The sequence below is a fragment of the Lissotriton vulgaris genome, chromosome 11 (assembly GCF_964263255.1).
Source record: "Lissotriton vulgaris chromosome 11, aLisVul1.2, whole genome shotgun sequence".
NCBI lineage: Eukaryota > Metazoa > Chordata > Amphibia > Caudata > Salamandridae > Lissotriton > Lissotriton vulgaris.
The window spans coordinates 565002268-565025387 of NC_141699.1; positions in this window are offsets into that span (position 1 = coordinate 565002268).

The window sequence follows — 23120 nt, forward strand, 5'->3', positions numbered from 1 at the left end:
GCGTAAAACTCTTGAAGGCTTATAGAATTGAAGTTTGTCTCGTAAGAAGTGTGGTCCTTGATTATTGACTGATTTGAAGACTATACAGAGGGCCTTAAAATGGACTCTTTTTTGTACAGTCAGCCAATGGAGGTCTTTTATGTTTTTGGCAATGGGTTCAAACTTTGTTTTGCCGGTGATGAGACGGGCTGCTGCATTTTGTATGGTTTGAAGTTTAGTGGTAACTCGGATTTGCGCGTTAAGAAATAAACCATTACAATAGTCCAAGGATGAGAGGACAAGAGCAGAAACCAGTGTCTTAATTGCAGATTCGGGAAGAAAAGGGCGTATTTTGCGAATCATTTTTAGTTTTAGGTGCGCTGTAGATGCTGTCTTGTTGGCATGATCCATGAAGTTCAGTCCATCATCGAAGATAACCCCCAGGTTCCTGACCTTCGAAGTCGGTGTAGGAGGGGTACCGAAGGTCTCTGGCCACCAACTGGTGGACCAGGCTGGGGATAGTGGACCGAAAATCAGTACCTCAGTTTTTTCTGAGTTTAGCTTTAAGCTTGTTCTGTTGTGTCTCCCTAGGTGCTACAGACGAATCATGCACTACAAACTGTACAGCATTTGGAAACATCATGGACATTGTCAACATTGTAAATATTGCACTACAAACAATACTGCACAAAATATTTGGTGCATCAGGTACTTTATTTTGACAGTGGACATGTGATTTGTGCGGGAATATTTACATGACAGTGGGGAATGAGCAGTGAGTTGACAGTCCAGTTCGATGAGATGCAAGAGTAGAGTCCACATGGATGTGGTGACCCAGTCCAACAGACAGGTGCCATTGTCAAGGAAATGTGGTGGAAGACAGTCCAAACTGTCAATGCAGTAGGGAAGAGGGTTGTCATCACGGCTGGCTCCGTGACTGGCGTGTGGCAGGTGCTTTGCCTCCGGAGACTCCCAGGCTCTTCTTTGGATGCCCCCTAGATCTTTTTCGCGGGGGGACCTGCTGAATGGCCAGCGGCGTGAGGGGACTCGCCCCTCTCTGCTGGCACAGGGGAGGATGGTGCACTGTCATCCTGCCGCACAACAGGAGGGGACGAAGGTGGTGGTTGGGACAAAGCCTGTCCCTCTGCAACGCCACTTGCTGGCCCATGAGGTCCACCATCTGTCCAAGTCGATTGTCGATGGACCTCATCACCAGGATGAGCTCCCTTAAAAGTTCATCCGCTTTGTCCCTGGACCTCTTGGTATGGCTCCACTACTCTGGTGAAGTGGTCCAGGGATAGTTTACACTCCTCGCGAGGTCTGGTGGTGACCCTGGCCCTCCCACCTGCTCTGCTACCACGGACCTCTTGCCTCGCCACTGTGAGTCCACGCACTCTCTCCCTGCCCTCAACAGTTGTTGCTGTGGCCTGGTCATCCCCTGGGACAGGGAGGGTGCTGCAGGTGGTACTGGTGGTACTGTAGCAGGGATTCCGCTCTCCTACAGAGCTGTGCATAGAGATCTAGAACCTTAGTGAATTAGGATGACCCAAAACTCACCTCAGTATCCAAAATCCCCTTACCGAGCTAGCTACAGTGTCTCATTGGTCATAACAAACTTCCAATGATTTAGACAAACCAGAACATGAACTTAGGTTACCTCAGGTATCGTGGAACACATAAACACTCTTTCGCTCTATTATCATTTCAAATCAGAACTTGGAGTAAAGAGGACACATGCATATTTGAAATATTTATTAATCAATGCAATGTTCTCGAACGCAGTATCTTATACAATACTAACAAACAGATTATAAGAATCAAAGTTATCAGCATAGTTACTAGTCCATAGTACGCAAACGGTGATAGCATATTATAATGCTGAAATGAATAGGAATTAACAACACCTATTTCTCACCTCCCTATTTAGCATATTATATTATATTATGAAGGTCTCTTTTGGGTTTTAGCAGGGCGGGCCCATACCTCTAAATGTCAGGAGCAGAGGATCACATCATCAGCTACCAGCTCTCTGCATGCGAAGCATCATCAAGTGTGTTCTTACATTTCCTGTAACTCTATCTTAAACCCGCTTAGAGCCCAATGTTGGCAGCAACTGTATTTATGTTATGTCTAATGTGGTGCGAAGATCAGACCTCCCAGCAATCTTGTATCGAGTTATTCTTAGAGGGTTCAGCACTCACTGTTCAGACAGTGTACCAAGCAAAACTGATATCAGAATAATAACACATTATTCTCAAATAAATCACATCACTCTTCTAGGTTGAAAGCTACAACAACAAGTATGTGTCGTGTGCAAACTGAAGCCGAAGGAAAAATGTCGTTTAAACATGTAATAAGCTCATGCTAACTTAACACAGTATATATAAAGAAGTATCTATATGACACCCCCTCCCAATGATCCGAGCACGGTCAAAAAAGGAAAGCCAACACTGTAATAGGGGCAGAACATGAAAGCAGAGTTTAACAATATTGAGCTGAGCTAAAATATAAAAATATGTACGAATGCCTATAGTGGCTAAACAAATTTTGTCAAAAAACTGCAACGCAAGGTCTCAGAAGTACAATAATATAGGACCAGGCCGCATGAGTCCAAAAGTGTATAAGAAAAAAAGGGGCACTCTCCAAAAATAAAAAGTCACGTGCCATAATAATGAAAGTCTCCAAGGCATCTCATGATTGGAGAGAATATGCAAAATATGCAGCAACAGCTTCCAACATGAAATCACTGTCATCATCCGAAAACAGTTCAGCCATCCAATTAAGTAATGGGAATGAACATACGTGCTCCTCCAGCACCGGATCCTCTAGCAACATCAGAGGACAACTCGGTGGGTTCTCAAGAACGCTATGTGCCAGAAAGTCATGCGCCGCTGCCGGTATGTCCCACTGACCCATTAATCCATGCATCGCTACCAAGGCCATAAGCCTTTCGCCAGAACAAACCAACTCATGAGCAACTACGGGGCTCATCAGGTGATTAAAATCGACGTCAGGAGAAGTCCTCAAGCAGTGACACAAATCAATGGCCCAGTCGAAATCGCCGATCAGGCAATGAAACACAGGCTGGACACATGTGAAATAGGAAAATCGGAACGATAATCTAAAAGCCGTGCTTAAAGTCGCAAGCGGCAGGGTGCCATAGTAATCAAGCATCCGGTTACGAAACAGTGTCAGGAGGAGGTGAACGGCTTCTTGCGCAGGATGGGCATCCATGTTTTATAAAGCAAAACAATATCAAAATGCCTGCAGCCAAAGCCAGCAAAACAGGGAATCCGCCAAACAAACTTGAAAATATAGAATGGAAGAACGCGGGGATGACACCAAATAGTTTTTCAAAGGTAGTCACGAGACCACTGCTAACTAATTTAAAAAATTGAGCGAGACCAGACGTGGAGGAGGCATTAAAGATTTGATGTACCAGCTTGCAGAAATGAAACGGCAAGTCAGTATTTAAAAGTGCCTGCACCTCTGTGCGTGTGTTAGCTATGTGAAGGACGTAAGTTTCACGGGCCGAGCTCAGGGCACTTCTTTTTGAAACAAAAGGGCTCTTATTCTACTCATACCATTGAACTCCGCTTTCAAGGTTGGGATGCGTGGCCAGATGGAAACATCTGAATTCCCATGTGTGGGAGGATATAGCACATTTTTGCAACACACCACACGTTCTGATACAGTTACCACATAAGCGATACCGATTATTAAACCACAACACTCCTCGTTATTCAAAAGCAAATAACTACCATTTGTCAATAATGTAAATGTGGGAACTATCGCTGGAACTGGTGTGCCTTTCAAAACACAGGCTAAATTATGCCGGTCCTGATTACAAGAACCGTGTAACTGGATGTGTCGGCATATTAATGAACGGTCAGGCGACTGCGTGCATTCTTCACCATTAAGATTCACTTCCTTTCCATCCTTTAGACACCGGTATGTGTATGGTAAAGACCATGCCTCATGGAGGAATGCGCTGCCTAGCGGCTCATATCGCCCTATTGCAATGTACCGCATACAATTAGTGAATTTGTACAAAGCAAATGGTAATGTAATTAATCCATGGATAAGCCACGTTGCTGCAGTGGCTTCAGCTACAGAAAACGGTAAAGATTCTAACCTTTCAATATGTAACATAGAAAACGATGCATCACGCATTGAAAGCATGCGCTGCTTTTCAGTCAAATTAAATGGGGCAAAGAGGGAAGACACGTTCATGTAACTCCAGGGCACACGGCCTTAAGTGTCTGTAGTGTCCATGCAAACTGCATTACAGAACGCAATTGATTTTGACCATGGTATAATACAGACACCTCATCATGTACAATATCAACAACAGAAGAAACAATATTATTCAACGCGTAAATTCGGGAAGAAAGCATGTTAATACTGTTATCGACCACTGCAAGCACTTTTTCCAAATTAGCTTGGTCAAAAGCCCTCAGTCTTTTAGCAGCTTCAATTTGTGAAAATTTCCAAATCTCATTGTAAATTGCATAAATCCACCGTTTAGTTCTACCCTTAGCTGGGCCTTTTATAAAATCATTCAAATCTACATTATCACTCAGCTGGGACAGATGTAATTTAACAGCAGCTAATGTGGAATGTTGTAGCCAATTCCGACACAATTTGCCCCCTGAGTAAGTTGTAACAGTATGATCAGCCTCAAAACGGGGATCAGGTCTGACTTGCGTAAAACCTTCAGACAAGCCCAGAAATCGACGTTGGCAAGAATCAGAGCTTCTATGCCACATCAGCCAACCCTTTGGATCCAAACTGGATATATTAAAGGATGAATTGTGCAACAGTGCTTGTATAACACAAATGGACAATTCAGTGTAATTACTCCAACCTGAATATTCTTCTAATTCGGGGATAGTTGGTGTATTTAATTTTTTAGAAGTTGCCAATCCAAAGCATGTTGTTTGTGAAATGGTAGAATTTAGAAACAACATGTGATTTGGAATGAGACATGCACGGTGCAAAGCCTCAGTGCCTTGTACCTGCCAATTTTTGGTACCCCAAACCGATTTAAGGTCAATTATTTCCTTCAATAGCTCGTAGCCATCTACAGCTAACTTGTCTAGAAAGGACTTCCAATACAGCAATTTAGTATCGGTAAGTCTAACTTTGGACATGGACTTTTGTGTCATTTTAAAATAAAACAACTCAGGATTTGATTGATTAAAGTCTGTGAAATAAGTGTATTTTTCCAGAAATGTACTGGAGCTGCCTGGTAATGGAGCTGGGCAATGTTCCCACTGTGTGTAATTCACATTACCCCTCCTGGAACTTGTTTTATGCAGAAAATGATTACCATAATGTTGAAAGCAAAACAAATCACCATAATTAATAGAATCTAAGTATAAATCATCAGCATCAAAGACAGCATAATATTTCAAATCAGAGAATAATGCTTCCACGGCCTGAATATCCCAATCATCAGAACGGATGTTTTGTTTCACTACATCCCCCATATTCACTCTAAGCACATTTGGAACACTAATCACTTCAGTGGGGCCATGGATTTGAAACCTAACCGCATCCCACACAATCCCATCAAGGACAGGCCAAGCAGTGATGTTAACTGTATTTAACTCCCTTTTCAGTCTGTGCGCTGAATGTGACGAGGAAAGTGGGGCCAATGTTCCATTAAGGTGTCGAATTCCTGTTCTCTCTTTGACGTAGTGTCCATCGATCAGACGGAAAAAATAAAACACAAAACCAATTGACATAAAAAGATAAATTGAAAAAAGAACCAGCCAAATATATGTCCAAGGGGGAATCAAAAAATGTTTTTTAAATAAGGTGACATATGTTGCTAAACGTGAGGGTTTTTTCGAATGTGTTGAAGTAGAGTCAAAAGAGAATCTGGATTCTGTGGCCAAACAAGTCTGTAAATCGGGCATTGATAAATCAGTTGGATAGGTATAATTCAGGTCATCATTGTTATTAATAGGAAAATTGTTCAATAAAGGACTGGAAACCACAGGCATCTCGAGAATCACCGCTGGCTCAGCACCAGAGGTAATGGCCAACACAGAATGTCTCACCATGGAACGACAGGATACTGCCGGTGTCATATTATGAAGAATCGGCACCCTGTGTGTCTTGACATTGTCAATTGAGATAAATCTGTTTTCTTTACGACCTGGAAGTGGTGGTAATATGACTAATCTTGTGCCCTTCACTCTAAGTACCCGAACCGGTGCACAATATGAAGGACCAAATTCTTTCTTGTTATCGATCTTCTCTCGAACCAGTTCTCCAACTTGGGGTAGCCAGCCAACTACCGGGATCTGCAATGCAACATCCGATGTGGAGGGCAAATGTCCTTTAGCTAGACTGTCTCTGGTCTTTTGTAGATCCTGTAAAACATTGCAATGTTCATCTACGTCAAAGGCCGCGGCCTGGGCCTTGCAGTCTAGACCGTCGAGGTCAGGAACATACATCTTGATACCAAAGAGCATTTCGTATGGGGTTCGCCCACCCAGAGACCTTCTAGGGAGATTATTAAGAGCACACTGCACGCCATTAAGGTGGGCCAGCCAGTTTCTGCCAGTGCCTATAACTCAAGCTGTCAAAGATTGCTTCAAGTCACGGTTCATTCGTTCCACTACACTGTTACCCTCAGGTCTGTACGGAGACGAAAACTTGACTTGGACCCCCAACGAAACCATAGCATCCTTATACGCCTTAGAGGAAAAAGCCGGACCCTGATCCGAATGGAAGGTACCACAGGCAAAAATCCCTACAAAGACACGTAAATCTCTTATGGCAGTCCGTGAATCAGCGCTGCAATGGGGCCATACCCACACAAAGCGTGTGCATGAATCAACTGCTACTAAGATGTACTTATACGCAGTATCAGAAGAAAAAGGACCGCAGTGATCCAAATAAACACATCCTAGTGGTTTATTAGAAATGTACAACTGTGTCTGTGGCGGACGCGCAGCAGTCGAAGGCTTGATCTGCTGGCAAATGTCACATTGAAGGACATAATCACGCGTTTGTTTGTACAGTCCCCGCCACCAGAACCTCTGTTGTAGCTGAGTTACAGTGGCTGAGACGCCCGCATGCGCAGACGCCACACCTTCATGAGCCGCTGTAATCAGAGTAGCTCTGCGATCCGAGTTGGGAACCAAACGTTCACCAACATCAGGAATTTTCACATAAGGAACCTTATCGGGACTTAAGTGGTATGTGTACTTCGAAGGGAACCCCGCAGGATATTTACCTCCCTTCTCAGTGACAGCAACAGCCGTAAAGATGTCATCATCTATTTTACTTTTGGAGCGAGTAACAGCTGCAACTAAGTATTTTGATACTGCTGACTTCGCCACTTCATCAGCAAGCGAATTACCGACAGCGTGGACTCCCACACGCTGGTGGCCAAGAGTATGAATCACAAACACGAGTGGTAACTTTTCCTTAAGTTCAGCCACTCGGACCCAGATCATTTTATGTTTTATTGTGCTACCTTTGGAATCATGAAAATCATTCTGAATCCAAAAGAACAAGTTCTCATTGTAAGACTAGACACAGTAGTAAGAGTCACTTACGATAAAGTCGTCACACAAGGGTCAGCGTACTCCAAAGCAAGCATCAGAGCACGAAGCTCTGCTAACTGTGCGGTGCAGTACCCAAGTGTCTGCGTGTGCACGACACTGGACTTGAACTCATCGTTCACCATGGCACTGACCACAATAGCGCACGCGGAAACGTAGGCATGTTTAGAGCCATGCACAACCTGCGCCGACCATCAGTGTAAATGATGCAATGGAAATCCTATAACAGCCGCATTGCTAAAGGAGCCGGATGAACTAATTCATACTGTAAGTACTCCTGCGACCGTAAAGTGGCATCAAAAATAAACGGACATCCTGGGATGACAAGGATGCAGCCCATTGAATCCACCGAGGGTGCAAAGCTTTGGAATTTGGTACACTGGCTTTCGTAACTGCCTCCAAGGCAGGACACGGGATAACAACCAACATGCGTTTTCCCTGTGACATGGCACGTTCCTTGAGAATTGCCATCTGCACAGCCGTCAAAACTTTCTCCACAGTGGAAAATCGCATTTCAGCCGAAGTGTACAAGTGTGACTTGTAAGCAATAGGTACTGTATCTCCTTCATTAAAAGTTAGGTACGTGAAACCCACCGTTCCAGGGATAATTCTTATCACCAGGTTGGTCTGGTTATCACGAGTCTGTAAATATTCAGAAGCGAGCAAATCAGCTTGCAAGGACTGCAGAATAGCTGAATGCTCAGGCAGCCAGCATGATTTGGAAAAAGATGGTTGTATCAAAGCATATAAAGGCTTGATACGCTGGGCATATTCCGGAATGTATGTTCTCCCGAAATTCAAAAAGCCCAGTAAAGATTGTAATTTTTTCAGTGTTGTCGGAGAGCACAACTGTGCGCATTTCTCCAGGAAATGAGGAGCCAACCCCTTTCCTTCATTGTTAAGCTCGTAGCCCAGAAATAACACTGTGTACTCCGCAATGTGCGATTTTGCAAAGTTAAACTTGTAACCCATGTCTGCAAAGTTACAAATTATGCTATTAACTCGACACAGATGCTCCCAAAGTTCGTGGTCTGTGAGATAAATGTCATCCACATACGAACAAGCAACTGGGTCGATTCTCTCCAAAAGAGAGACTATGCGGGCGGAAAAAACTCCTGGACTATTCTTATAGCCCATAGGGAGACGCCGAAACATTTTTTGCACACGTAAAGGAGGTCCATTGGGAACTTAGACCATCCAATCTATGGGCATAAAAACCATTGGAAATGTCAAGCGTGGTTTTGAACCGTTTATGCTCAAGACTATTCACTAGGGGAGAGCTGTGAGTATTCTGTACTGCACAGTTACGGCAATGCGAGTTCAAATGCCGGTAATCCAAAACCAAACGATATGAGCCATCCGGCTTGTTTACAGTAAAAAGGGGGTTATTCATCGGTGACAAACACGTTTCAATTACACCTTGATATTCCAATTGTTCAAGGATAGCCGCGACTGAAGCTTTGGCTTCACGTCGTATGGGATATTGGGGTTGAGGCTGCGGCTGAGACCGTAAAGGTATCTCGTGGCTCGGAGACAATTTATCCCAGCCACATTGATTGGGGTACACAGCCGGCGCAAGCGCCAGAGCCCACTCTTCTACAAAATGCAGCGCTTCCACTCTCGAAACAGTGTGCGCGAAACTGGGGAGGATCACCTCCTCCCCTCGCGGAGCTGCGAGAACAAAAGGCGGGGGCCAGTCAGCCTCCGAAAGCAAAATGTCATACGTAGACGAAAGATTTTCCCAAAATACCCCTTTTACAGTTCGCTGTATGTCACCTTCTATTAACAGGACAATTTTAAAAAGTCTATCAGGGTGAGCAACTCTTGTATCAGCTGTTTCAATCACAACATAAGTGTCAGTCGCTGTCACCTTCAGTAGTGGACGGAGGGCCTCTCTCACTATGGTAATCTCCGCCGCGCTGTCCAGCAAGGTCAGAGCCCATGTCAGATTCCGAAGCCGCGTTCTCATAATCTGGGGCATATCGATGCGCTGTTAAGGCGGCGACTTTCTTTTTGGCAAACTGTGGTCTCTTGGTCGTAGTGCCTTCCTGCTGCTCTCCACCGGTTCACGGGCGGGGCTGACCACGTCCTTGTTGTCCACCCGACCCCTGCCGCCCCCTCCTCCACCGGTTGTCGGTGCCGATGAGTCCTGAAAGGAACGAGGAGAGCGTTGGTCAGAAGCCTGAAAATGTTCAGGTGATTTAATCATCGCGCGATCGCGCAAATCATAAACTCGATCCGACTGCGCAGGCAACGGAGACGCAGGGCGAGAAACCTGTGTTTGTTGTTGTTGCTGTTGCTTACCCTGCTTCTGTTTTTTAGGCCAATTTTGTTTTTTATTGGAATTGGGCTGAACCGCCGTTACCGAAGACTTTCCCTGGGGCTGCTTTTTCTCTTTATCAGAAAAAGGCTTAAGCCCCTTGGCATTGCGGCCAACTGTTTTATAAGCTGCCACAATTATCTTCGCTAACTGTCGGAGTTTCTCGGCATCGGGAATCGCCTTTAACGCATTAGCCACCTGAAAGTTCACTGCATCCCCCTTGACATTTGCAAGGATCAGATCGCAAACAACATCAAAGGTGCCACACAGGCGCATACCCAACTCAACCGCAGACTCCGGTCCGTGATCATCTTGAACACGTTTAAGGACCGTAGACAGATTGGACATAGAGCAAAGCATCTCGAATAGACCGCTGCAAAAGTCTTACCCCAGGTCTCACAGTCAACAAGCTCAGGGGCCAAATCTTTCGGCAAACTAAGCGTAAGAATCCGGTGTTTTTCACCAGGAGTCGTATTAGGAAACACAGCCTCCAGCTGGTCAAATTTCTCGGCAAGCCAGAAAGGAAAATCATCCTTATCCTGGGGCTTCTTGCCCATTACGGAATTTACCATGACAGGACTTATTTTTCAAACCAGCCTGCCCTGCCGGAAGTGCTGCACCTCTAGAGGCTGCACCTTGAACATTACGACTTGTGTAATGTACTAGCGCTCTAATCACGGCAATAGCGACAACATGAAGTCACCTAAGTTCACCTAAGTTACAATTGCCGTGATTAGGGTGAGGAGTAAATCCAGCCAAAGCGGGCCAATTTGCGCCCGGAATGGACAAAGGACCTAATCTCGGCACGGTTAAAGAATGGGGTAGGGCGCCACCATACCAAACTCCATGCTGCCAAACATCAATAGGAACTTCCTGTGCTCTGTACGGAGCATACTCAACAGGTACAGGAGTGGCAGTGTACGAGTGGAACACTCCAGAATTTGCGTCCACCGCCGGAAATGCCACCCACGAATAAAAAAGTTTGTATGGGTAAGCATGTTCCGCACTCACCACCATATTCACAGCCAAGCCGTCCAAATGAAGATCATAAGCCCGCAAATGATCACGCACCGCAATGCGACTATGCAGCGGAATGTCCACGGCTTGTGCCATGACCGCACAGGAAAGAGAAAAAACAAAGCAAACTTTGTAGCACAACTGGGTAGTAATTCAAGGAAACCATTTTAGATAGATTCAAGCTTGAAAAGACCTATTTCAAAAATAGGTAGGTTTTTCCGACACCACCGTTTACCGGAAACGGCAATGAAGGGGTTAAGGTTTGAATGATATACTACTCGAGTGTCATGATATAAGGCCAACAACGTATGGGCGCCATGTAGCAGGGATTCCGTTCTTCTACAGAACTGTGCATAGAGATCTAGAACCTTAGTGAATTAGGATGACCCAAAACTCACCTCAGTATCCAAAATCCCCTTACCGAGCTAGCTACAGTGTCTCATTGGTCATAACAAACTCCCAATGATTTAGACAAACCAGAACATGAACTTAGGTTACCTCAGGTATCGTGGAACACATGAACACTCTTTCGCTCTATAATCATTTCAAACCAGAACTTGGAGTAAAGAGGACACGTGCATATTTAAAATATTTATTAATCAATGCAATGTTCTTAAACGCAGTATCTTATACAATACTAACAAACAGATTATAAGAATCAAAGTTATCAGCATAGTTACTAGTCCATAGTACGCAAACGGTGATAGCATATTATAATGCTGAAATGAATAGGAATTAACAACACCTATTTCTCACCTCCCTATTTAGCATATTATATTATATTATGAAGGTCTCTTTTGGGTTTTAGCAGGGCGGGCCCATACCTCTAAATGTCAGGAGGAGAGGATCACATCATCAGCTACCAGCTCTCTGCATGTGAAGCATCATCAAGTGTGTTCTTGCATTTCCTGTAACTCTATCTTAAACCCGCTTAGAGCCCAATGTTGGCAGCAACTGTATTTATGTTATGTCTAATGTGGTGCGAAGATCAGACCTCCCGGCAACCTTGTATCGAGTTATTCTTAGAGGGTTCAGCACTCACTGTTCAGACAGTGTACCAAGCAAAACTGATATCAGAATAATAACACATTATTCTCAAATAAATCACATCACTCTTCTAGGTTGAAAGCTACAACAACAAGTATGTGTCGTGTGCAAACTGAAGCCGAAGGAAAAATGGCGTTTAAACATGTAATAAGCTCATGCTAACTTAACACAGTATATATAAAGAAATATCTATATGACAGTACTAGTGGTAGTGGCGGTGGCGGTGGTGGTGGCTGCGGTGGAGGCAGAGGCCGTGACAGCAGGGGTCTGCTGCGCTGTTGTTGCAGCAGACGTGGTGGTGGTGAGGATGGGGGCCTGGGACCTCTGGGTCTGTGGCACACCAGATGGGCCGGCCTGGAGCTCATCGTCCAAACTGTCCTGGGAGTCCACATCTGAGAGTCCATGTGCCGGGGATGGAGACTGGCTCTGCTGGTCATTGGTGTGGTCCTCAGCAGTGAGTTCTTCATCACCTGTGGAGTAGATGGGGAATGGTCAGTGTTGGGCACTGTGCAAGTATTGTGTCAGCTGCGTATAAACGACTGTCTGTACACTACACAAATATGAAGTAACCAGTAGTACAATTCATTGCAACACTGTGTGTAATTTCATAGTGCAGAGGAACCTCATTTACTCATACATGTTGGATCTCAATGCATTGCATGCAATTGTTGCTGGGTTCAAGAATGCAGGTCTCCCACACACACACATCAGGAAGAGTTGAGATAGTTACCTACCTGTTTGGTGAGGGTGAAGAGTGCAATGGCTGACACATGCTCCTGGGTGGGGGAGGCATGTATCCTGCTCAGCTGTGGGACAGGGGGTATGGTGGGAGTGGTAGTGCAGGCCTCCATCCAACAGACAGACATCACAAGCAAGATAGCTAACTACCTGTTTGGTGAGGGTGAAGAGTGCAATGGCTGACACATGCTCCTGGGTGGGGGAGGCCTCCATGCTGCTGGAGTGTGGGCCAGGGGACATGCTGGGAGTAGTGATACAGGCCTCCCAAGCCCAAACAGTGCTCCAATACAAGATGGCTACCGACCTGTGAGTCTGTTTGTTGAACAGTACAATGGCTGACACATGCTCCTGGGTGGATGAGGCCTGTATCCTGCTCAGCTGTGGGACAGGGGGCATGGTGGGAGTGGTAGTGCAGGCCTCCATCCCCCATACAGGCCTCCTAAGCAAGATGGCCAGCTACCTGTTGTGTGAGGGTGGACAGTGTAATGATGTTTTGGTATTGCAAGGAAGTACTTCTTAGTGTGTTGTTTGGCATTTGTTTGTACTTACCAGCCTCCGCTCCCCCTGCTACTCCTGTGAGACTCTCTGGAAGCAGTATGGCAAGCACCTTCTCCTCCCATGGTGTGAATGTTTTCGGTGGGATGGGAGGGCCAACGCCAGTCACGTTCGCCAGCATCCAGTTCTTACTCCTCCTCTCCCTGACAACCCTCTTGAAATCATGCCACCGCTTAGTGATCTTCTTCTTGGATCTTGGGGTGGTCCCTACTGCATTCACCCTTTGGACTATCCTTTCCCACATTTGTGTCCTCGTGGCTAATGGTGTCTGTTGGACCAGGCTACCAAACAGTTGTGGCTCTACTTTCACAATCTCATTGACCATGACTGTCAACTCACTCTCGGTGAATTTGGGCATTTTTTGTGTTGTCATGGTGTGTGGTGGTTGAGGTGTTTGTGGGTGCAGGGGTATGGTGTTGAGGTGTGAGGTGTGTTGTGTGCTCAGGGATTATTTGTGCTGGTGTAAAGGTGGTGGTGATGGTGGTGGTGGATGTGTGTGTGTGCTGTGCTCTTTTGCCTCACCTGTTAGATGTGGGTTATGGCCTTCTATTCTGGAGTGTTGCAAAGGATTGTGGTTAGTGAAGGAGGTGGCTTTATACTCAGCTGTGTGGGTGTGTCCAAGTGGATTTTGGGTGTCAGGTGTGTTGTGGGAGTTGTCCTGTTTTTTTTTTCATTTTTGCTTTATTTGTTGTATTTGTATGTGTGTTATGTATTTGGGGGGCATGGCTGATTTTATTTGTGCACTGTTTGCCATCACTGCGGTGTTTTGGCATCGTCCGCCATGTTTTTCATGTCCCGTCCACTGCGGTGTCTATGCTGCAGCTCTTCCACTATTTTTCCCAATCACTCCTGTGTGCGACCGCGGCAGTCGGTAACAGCGGTTCCGACCGCGACACCCTCGGGGTTATCTTAATTTCCCGTGCGGTGTGTCCGCTGTCCTTGCGGTAGGTTGTTGCTTTTACACAGCTTTTTCAACCACCGAGGTCGGTTTTGGGCCATCACCGCCCGCGTCGGACGGCTTTTCTTGGCCCGCTACCCCCGCGGTCGGTCTTTAGTGGCGGTTGATCCTAATGTGGCCGCCGGTGTATTCGCGGTGCAGGCGGGCGATTGGTTTCCGCCTCCATGGCGGTCAGGGTGGTTTTCCGCCCGCCATCCTAATGACCCCCTAGATGTCTGAGGAAGGGGATTTGCGAATCCTGTTAGTTTGTTTTTTGACAATTTCAAAGAGTTCTTTTGGTCGATTTGTGGTCACGTCTGGTTGTTGTAAAAAATATGATGCTTTGGGACTTCTAAAGCACTTATTGTAAACACTTCATCTTTGCTGCAGAAGTTTGACGTTCATCGGAGAGGGGGTCAGTCTCCATGCTCTCTCCACAAGTCTAAAGGAGCAGAGATCTTCATAGAGTCTACAGTTGAACCATGGGTTAGATCTTTTAATCTAGACTCTTTTTTAAATGTTTGGGGCAATGGAGTCCAAGATGTTGGACATGGAGTTAATATGGTGCTGTGTGAGGGCCTGTGTATCAAACATGCCATTGGGATGGTGTAGGAAATTATGACTGATAGCAGACAGTGTGCCTGGGTTAAGTTTACGGATGTCTCTAATCCATTGTTTGGTTTTCACTGGTTCACCTTTGTGGATGGTTGCCCTTTCAGCTATGGAGAAGGTGATGTATTGGTGATCAGTCCAGTTGCATGGTAGGATAGAGTAAATTTGGATGGTGATCTCCTTAGCTACGGTTAGATCTATAGTGGCCCCTTCATTGTAAGTAGGGCTTTTGCGGATTGAATCAAGTTGAGGTCATGGAGGAAGGCCATGAAACAGTTTACTAGTGGGTCAATCGAGTGGAAGTTGAAATCGCCAAGAAATATCTGGTTCTTGTATTGTCCGTTGTTGGTAGAGATGTTGTCCATGATTTGTTGGATTAATGTATGGTTATATACTGGAGGGTGGTAGATCGTGTGCAGTGTTTAACTGGAGTTATCCATGGTTGAAATGTTGTTCATCAAATATTCGCAAGTGGATATTGGCAGAGTATGACTCTGTTTTATTGAGAGGTTGGACCGATATATACAGGCTATGCCACCCACAAGGCGGCCTGCACGCTCTAGACGGAAGAAGTCATAGCAGAGTGGAACTAGGATATCTAGAACAGTGGATGAGGATTCATTTAGCCATGTTTCAGTGAGAATTAGGAGGTCTAGATCTAGGTTGAGTATAAGGTCAGTTATGTTGGCAGCATGTTTCAATGCTGATCGACAGTTGAGTAGCAAGCAGTTTAGGTGTGTTTTCATAACATTGGTAGATGAGTGTGAGGTGGGGACTTGTTTGAGGTTTGTTTTAATAATGGATCTGGGATGGGGTTTCATTGGTGGACGGGTGATAATTGTTTGAATTTTTTCAGTGTACATGTGGTCAGTAGTGGTGAGGTTGTATGAGCTATGAAGGGGGAGGATGTAGTTTGATAGGAGCCTAAGCAGCCTGTTGGTTCGGGCAGAATGATCTAGATTAGGTTTACATCTACATCTGGGTAGAGGAGCCGAGGTGTTAGCAGGGCTAGCATCCAGAGGACATTTAGGGAAGGGAACATTTCAGATCTTGTAGTGAGTCATTGAGTTGGCCACTTTTTGTTCCACGTTAACGGTGATATATTATATTTTGAGGATGATAGCTCTTATCAGAAGTCGAGTTTATTTTATAACATGGAAGAGAGATGAGTGGTACTATTGAGATTGATGGAACTATTGAGGTGAGTGCGAGGGAACTTGTACATGATTTTGGGGGAAAGGGGAGAGGTTGTTTCTTTGGGCCAGGAGATAGAAGAATTGGTCTAGTACCAGGGAATGGGGATGGGAATTTGGACAATGATCGTACTTTGATGTCGAGCATGCAGATTGGATGGGATGAGGTCATAGGGATTAAAGGTGCAGAGACACTTGGGGCCCCATTACGATATCGGGTGGATTGCCTCCGCCAGGGTGGCGGTGGCCACCGCCACCCAGACGGAGGCAATCCGCCCGACAACCACTCTCGTGTTCCCCTCCGCCTGATTAGGATGGCGGAGGGGACAGGGGCGGACGGAAAGACCGTCCGCCACTGTACCGCCGCGGTCGGCTTGCGACCACGGCGGTAATAGATTAATATGGTGGCGGTGTCCAATGGACACCGCCAGCCATATTACAATGGCAAAAAGCAAAGGCCTTTCCGCGGCGGCAATGCCGCCATGGAAAGGCATGCGGTGATTGCTGCGGGGGCCCCCTGCAGAGCCCCCAAGTTGGAGCCACTATCTGGGGGGCACATGGGGGGTACCTATGGTACCCCCCCCACATTTGCATATGCAAAGCGGCAGGCACCGCGCGGTGCCTGCCGATTTGCATATGCAAATGCAAAAGAGCATATTTTACATTGTGGCGGGCGGTGCAGAGTGCACCGCCCGCCACAATGCAAAAACTACAGGATGTGCCCGCCACTGTGGCGAGCACATCCTAATTCCCCCCACGGGACCCCCGCCCTTATGGCGGGCGGTCCCGTTCTACGATAGGGTGGCGGGCGGACAATGTCCGCCCGTCATCCTAATGGGGCCCTTAATGTTCTCAAGACTGGTAAGAGCAATATGAGGTTGGGAGCTCACCAACGCTAAGGAGACAGGTGATTGGTAGGCTGCAGTAATGACTATTGGTATCTTAATATTGGCTAACTGATTAGGTGTAGAGTAGATGTTATCACCAATGGGAGCATAGTTGATATAGGTACCATTTGTAGGTTGAGAAGAAGAGTTGCTGGAGTGGAGATGTCTTGGAGCAGAGTCAACACTCTTGAATGAGGAGGATGCCTTTGGGACTGTAGTGATATAATTGGTGGGTGAGTAGTGGGAAGAGGAAGGGGCGGGAGTAGATAGAATGTTATTGGACGGAGGACAGAGGGGAGTTGAGATAAGGTGGAAGGGGTTGTTTCAAAGCCTGTCTTGTACTTTATATAGAAGAAGAGTTGGTCAAAAAGTTCCACATTTTGATCAGATAATTGGATGAGAACAGTGCCATCATTATAGATGGAGATAATGGCTTCAGCATTGAACAGAGATGAGGACATGGAATTTTCTTGGTAAATGTGATGGTAAATAAGGAAGTAAACAACTTTCTCCACTGTGCATAATGTTGGTTAAGAAGACAAGATCATTGAGTATGGATCCCTTATTGACACAGAAGTAACAGTCTACTATAAGTGTTTCTTTGTTAGTTTTGAGAATTTTTTGTCTGAACCTGTTATGTTGTTTTTGCTTTAAATTTGGTAGATAATTAATTTAATTATTTAATTTAAAATGAGTTATATCCTGCCTGGGATAGAAGTGAGATCAGCATCTTTATATGGGGTAGTTCCATGTTACGTACATTTTCACTAGCAAACAGAGGTAACAACCTGTGTGGATCAGCCTCTATTTCAATATTATTGATGTGTGTGGCTCCACTCTGGTTGATATAACTGCCCAGGTGGGGGACACTGTACCACAATCCAGATGAAATCCTCGATCTTTTATTAGTTCTAGTTGCAAACAAATTCCAACGAAGACAGGAGGCACAGGGTAACATCATGCTTTACTGTTAGCAAGCAGCCATAAGAATAATTTTCCAAACTGCAGGAAGGCACTGATTGACACAGATTAAACTCCCATGGCTGAACCGTTCAAAATATTTTATCTCACAACTCCATTTTACCTTACCTTGTACATGTGTATCTGACTCCTGGTCAGATATTACTCTCCGCTGACACAGCAGCACTTCTTCTGAAGTTCATTTGAACACAAGTCCTAAAGGGCCTGTTGTAATCCACTTCAAAGGAACACAGGTAGGGAGCAAGGCCCAATAAATACTTCTGTCATGTTTCAAACCAGTAACTTTAGACACAGGTCACAGACAGGCTTAAGAATGTGTACTACATGTGTGATGACACTGGAGCTAGGCATTACAGAAAATGGCAAGCTATCTTAAGGCACATTTGGAGTCACAGCTGCCAAAGCAGAAAAAAATATTATGGTCAGTCTGTAGCTTTCCAGCAGAGCTCAGTCCTAGCCACAGGCAAATGTGTATTGCTAGCAAGTATTCCCTAGGGGTATAGGACTGGAGAGTTGTGCAGCGCTATGAGGATTGCCATTTGTACAATTTTGGGCAGTATTTTTATAAGGTTTGCCAGCTTCTCTATGCAGAAAGCTAGCTATGTCTTGGAAAACTAAATAAAATGTTCCCAAAAAATAAGAGGCCCTACATGATAGTGGGAACTTTCCGTACAGTTCCGAGAGCAGGAGCACTTATACTATTGTGGTCCGGCTGTGCTCCGTTGGGCTTACATATTGTTATATTCACTGGTGGAACGACATAAACTAGCTAGGAAAGAGTCATAGAATAGCAGGATGAAGCAGCTTGTCATGTTCCCTTTTAAAACACCCTGTTATTTGCAGCTAAGAGATATAATAGTTCATTAAGCCTTTGTGACTCTCACTACTACCAGGAGCTCTATACTGCCATAGAGAGGAACACAATTTTCTCATGAGACAGTACTTGCACAAGTCTTTTCTCCAGATCGCAACTGGAATCATGGAGGACAGGGGAGAGAGTCATGATCAGTAGTTCTACAGAGTTCGAATGGCTTGAGATGGAAAAAGAGTGGGCGACTTTTAACACCTCGGAGCATATTTATCAAAGATTTAGCATCGCCCCTGCGCTACACTAGGGTACACAGGTGACGCAAAACCTAGAATGATATTTAACAAGCCACCTTGCTTTGCCCAGCGTGGCTTGGTAAATCTGGAGTAACGCAAGGCAGCACAATTTGCAGACTTGCCTTACTCTCCCCAAGGGAGGAGTTCAATGGTTGGAGCATGAGTGTTCCCACGCATCCACCCATGGATTTTGGCACATTCCCAGATTTGCTATGAGGGGTAGACCTGGGAATGTGTTAAAATGCTACGCCTTTCTTGGCGAGGCGTAACGAGACAAAATATGTTTATTTCACCTTCTTTGTCCTCTTTTTTACCTATGCTACATTCTGCAGGACACATAGAAAGAAGAAAAAGCTTAAGAGTATTGTATTCGTGCTTGAAGGTGTCCCTTCCTGCACAAAAACAATCCTGACAACCATGTAGGCATCTTTGCACCATGGTGCATGGGTGTCTGCATTAGCGCTAGACAGCACATAGTGCGCCATGGCAAGGAGAAGACAGGAATGCACCATACATCGGTAAATATGGTGCAGTCCTACCCTCTCCCTATCATGCAATGTTATGTTATTTTATGTTAAATCATTTACAAAAGCGCAAACGGTTACCCTGAGGTGTCCTGGCGCTCGTTATTTCTCCTTACAGCCACAGCCTGAGTCAGCTAAAATGCCGTCTAATTTGAAAACAACCACGTTTTCAAGGCCTTTCTAAAGGCCAACAGATCACTGGTCCCTCTAAGATGTAGAGGGAGATTATTCCAAGCCTTGGCTGCTCCATAGATGAATCTCCGTCCACCCCAAGAGACATTTGTTTAGATGGAACAACAACCAGTTTGGCACCTGATGAGGGTAGGTTTCTACTAGGTGACTACCACGAAAAGTGTTTTTGAAAGAATTCAGGTCCTTTGAGTTGCAATGCCTTATGCACTATACACAAGGCTTTGAACAGTACTCGCTGCTTTACAGGGAGCCAGTGTAATTTCCTTAAACCATTTATAACCGATGTAAATTTGGGCACCCCCGTCAGAAGTCGGGCTGCCGCATTTTGTAATCTTTGCAATTTATTTATACATCTTTCCTGCATATTCAGGTACAAGCCATTGCAGTAATCAATCTTTGACATTGCAAGTGCAGTAACCACTGTTTTCCTACTTCCAGATGGTAGATATGGAAATATTTTTTTACTGTTTTTAAAATAAATGCCATGGAGGATGATACCGCATTAACTTGAGCACTCATATTTAGTTTGTCATCTAATAAGACACCAAGATTCTTTCCTTTTTCCACTGGTATGGGAAGGGTCCCCAATTTTGGTGGCCACCAGGTTGGACTCCAGAAATTAGTATTATTCCCAAAGAGAATGACCTCAGTTTTATTAGAGTTCAACCTCAGAAAGTTTTTTGCCATCTAATCCCCGACCACTTCCATACAATTACGAAAGCGCCAGTTCATGCCTGCTTCCTGTCCTGGCAGAAGGGACACTACAATCTGTGTGTCGTCTGCATAAGACGTGAGGTCAACAAAGCCCAGGTTGTTAATAATCGGCACCAATGAGGAGACGTACACATTAAATAAGGTTGGGCTCAATGATGATCCCTGTGGAACACCACAGGACAACACAAACGGCTTAGATTGAAATTCACCCATGGAGACCACTTGTACTCTATCATTTAGAAAAGACTGTACAAGCTCCCACGCCTTATTGCGTAATCCACATGCCCTCAGACGGTCCATCAACAGATCATGATGGACCGTATCAAAGGCTGCAGATAAGTACAGTAGGATCAAGGCGGTATTACCGCCCTGATCCACTGCTTTCCTGATCTCATCGGTGGTCTTTATGAGTACTGATTTGGTACTATGACCACTCCTGAAGCCAAATTGGGATGCGTCCAGAGCTTGGGTCTGATCCAGAAAAATGCCAAGTTGAGTATTTAACTCCCTCTCTATTAGTTTTGCTGGCAGGGGAAGTCTGGAAATAGGGCGGAAGTTGTTAGGATCCTTAGGATCCAATGTTGGCTTTTTTAAAAGGGGTAGAATAGATGCCACTTTCCAAGGTTTAGGAAAAATGCCAGTTTCAATCATGTTATTAAAGATTGATGTAAGCGCCCAGGTATTGGGTTCCATTGCCAGTTTTGCAACAGCCACTGGACAGGGGTCATATGGAGACCCTGATTTAGCTGCTTCGAGAAGAGACCGAGTTCTATCCAGAGATGGCGCCTCAAAGTTATCCAGAGTTCTCAATGTTTCTACAGGGGAGGTCTTAACCTCCCTATCAACAGAATCCTTAAGAGTGGTAAAAATAGCCTCTACTTTATCCAAAAAGAATTCGGCGATATTATCGCAGAGATCCTGGTTTGGCTGGATAAAACTTGGACGCAGAGATGCCAAATCCGCAACAGCTTTAAATAGATCTTTGGCTGAGTTCTTGGCCGAGTCAATTTTATTAACATAAAATTCTTGCTTAGTACTGAACAGCAGTTTCTTATAATTATTGAGCTCAGTTCGATAAGCCTTCTTATCTACCTCCTTATATTCCTTTCTCCAGGTTCGCTCTAAATGTTTACACCTGGATTTTTGATTTTTCAGATCCTCTGAGAACCAGGGAGCAGAAGGAGCTAACCTTCTGGGTCTAATGCTAAAGTAGGGGCTAGTTTCTTGCAGGCACTATCCAACCAATCTGTATAGGTGCTTGTCTCCTCCTCCACTCCTAGATGTGTTTGTTTAGATGCTAACCTAAGAAGTCCCCGCAACTCCTCTCCGTTCAATTTATTCCAGGATGGGATATTAATTAATGTTTTTGTCCGGTGTTTTAACCATCTTTTGGCTTGCAAGGGATACTTCAAACTGAACTGCTGCATGATCTGTCCAAACCAGCAGCATTACTCCTGTATATCGGAGATCTGGATGATTGAAAAAAATACCATCCAAGGTATGTCCAGCTACATGTGTGGGATCCGTTACCCATTGCCCAAGGTTCACACTACCCATTATATCAATCAGGGCAACCGTATCCGGATTGGAAGTGGCTTCTAAATTAAAGTTGAAATTGCCCATCATAGTAAAAGTTTCAAGGCAAATACCATCTCCAAGTAGGTTGCCCATAACCTCAACAAAAGGGCGTCTAATGTTAGGTGGTCTATAGACAAGAATACCTTTAAATGAATGGTGATGTGAGAGATTAAAATTAAAAGATAGTGCCTCACATTCTGCATTTTGTACTGCATAAAAGGCAGTCTTCATAGTGCTGGGATAAATTACTGCCAGGCCCCCCCCTTTTTTTCCCTGCCTATGCAAAGTGTGGCATGAGAATCCTAATGGGGTAGCCTGTATCAAGTCCAGACCTGAGGCTTCATCCGTCCAGGACTCGGTGATAAATGGAGCGCAGGAAGGTCTCCTGCTGTGTTGCATGACATTTTGATACATCTGCCCCCGAGTCTACCTACTTCACAGGAGTGCAGGTGCTGTTTCTTTGAGAGCATTGCCGTCCAACTGAGAAACCGCACCAGTGCTCTTCAGTGAAAGAAAACTGTGCCAAGCTACTTGTTCATTTACTGCCCTGCATGGCCTATCTTGACCAATATGACACAGGATCCCTCCAGGCACAGAGATATTTGTCTTTCCTGCACAATCTAGTGCTTTGGAGTGAAATGTGAGAGCTTAACTGAACATATATACTTTGCTCTTGCTTCGTACCAGTCACCAAAGCCACATGGTTGGTCAGATTGGCAGATCGGGGAGTTTTCCCTCCAACCACAGTACATTCATTCCTAATATAGGGTGAACAAATGATGAAAAATGATGTTATCAGTTTATGTGCAGCTTTCCTACAGCTATGAAGTGTTCTACATAGCACAACAATCTCGGCCTAGCGATGCACAACCTACATTTTGTGGCATTTCTGTGGTGAACTACAAATCACACCACTAATAGTGCTTTATTGAAAATCCGTGCATTGCATTTGTCCCAAGATACCACTGGTACGCGTTACATCGTATCCATGACAGGCAAAGTGTCAGGATGCTGCACTTGACTGCTTCAAAAGGACTTCATTAAGCCATGGCTTTGTTGCCAGTCCCACCTTCTGATGCTCTATACTGAAACTTGCACTGATGTATTCTGGTTCTCCATGTGAGCTCTAGCACTCTACAGGTCCCTCACTGTGGGGCTT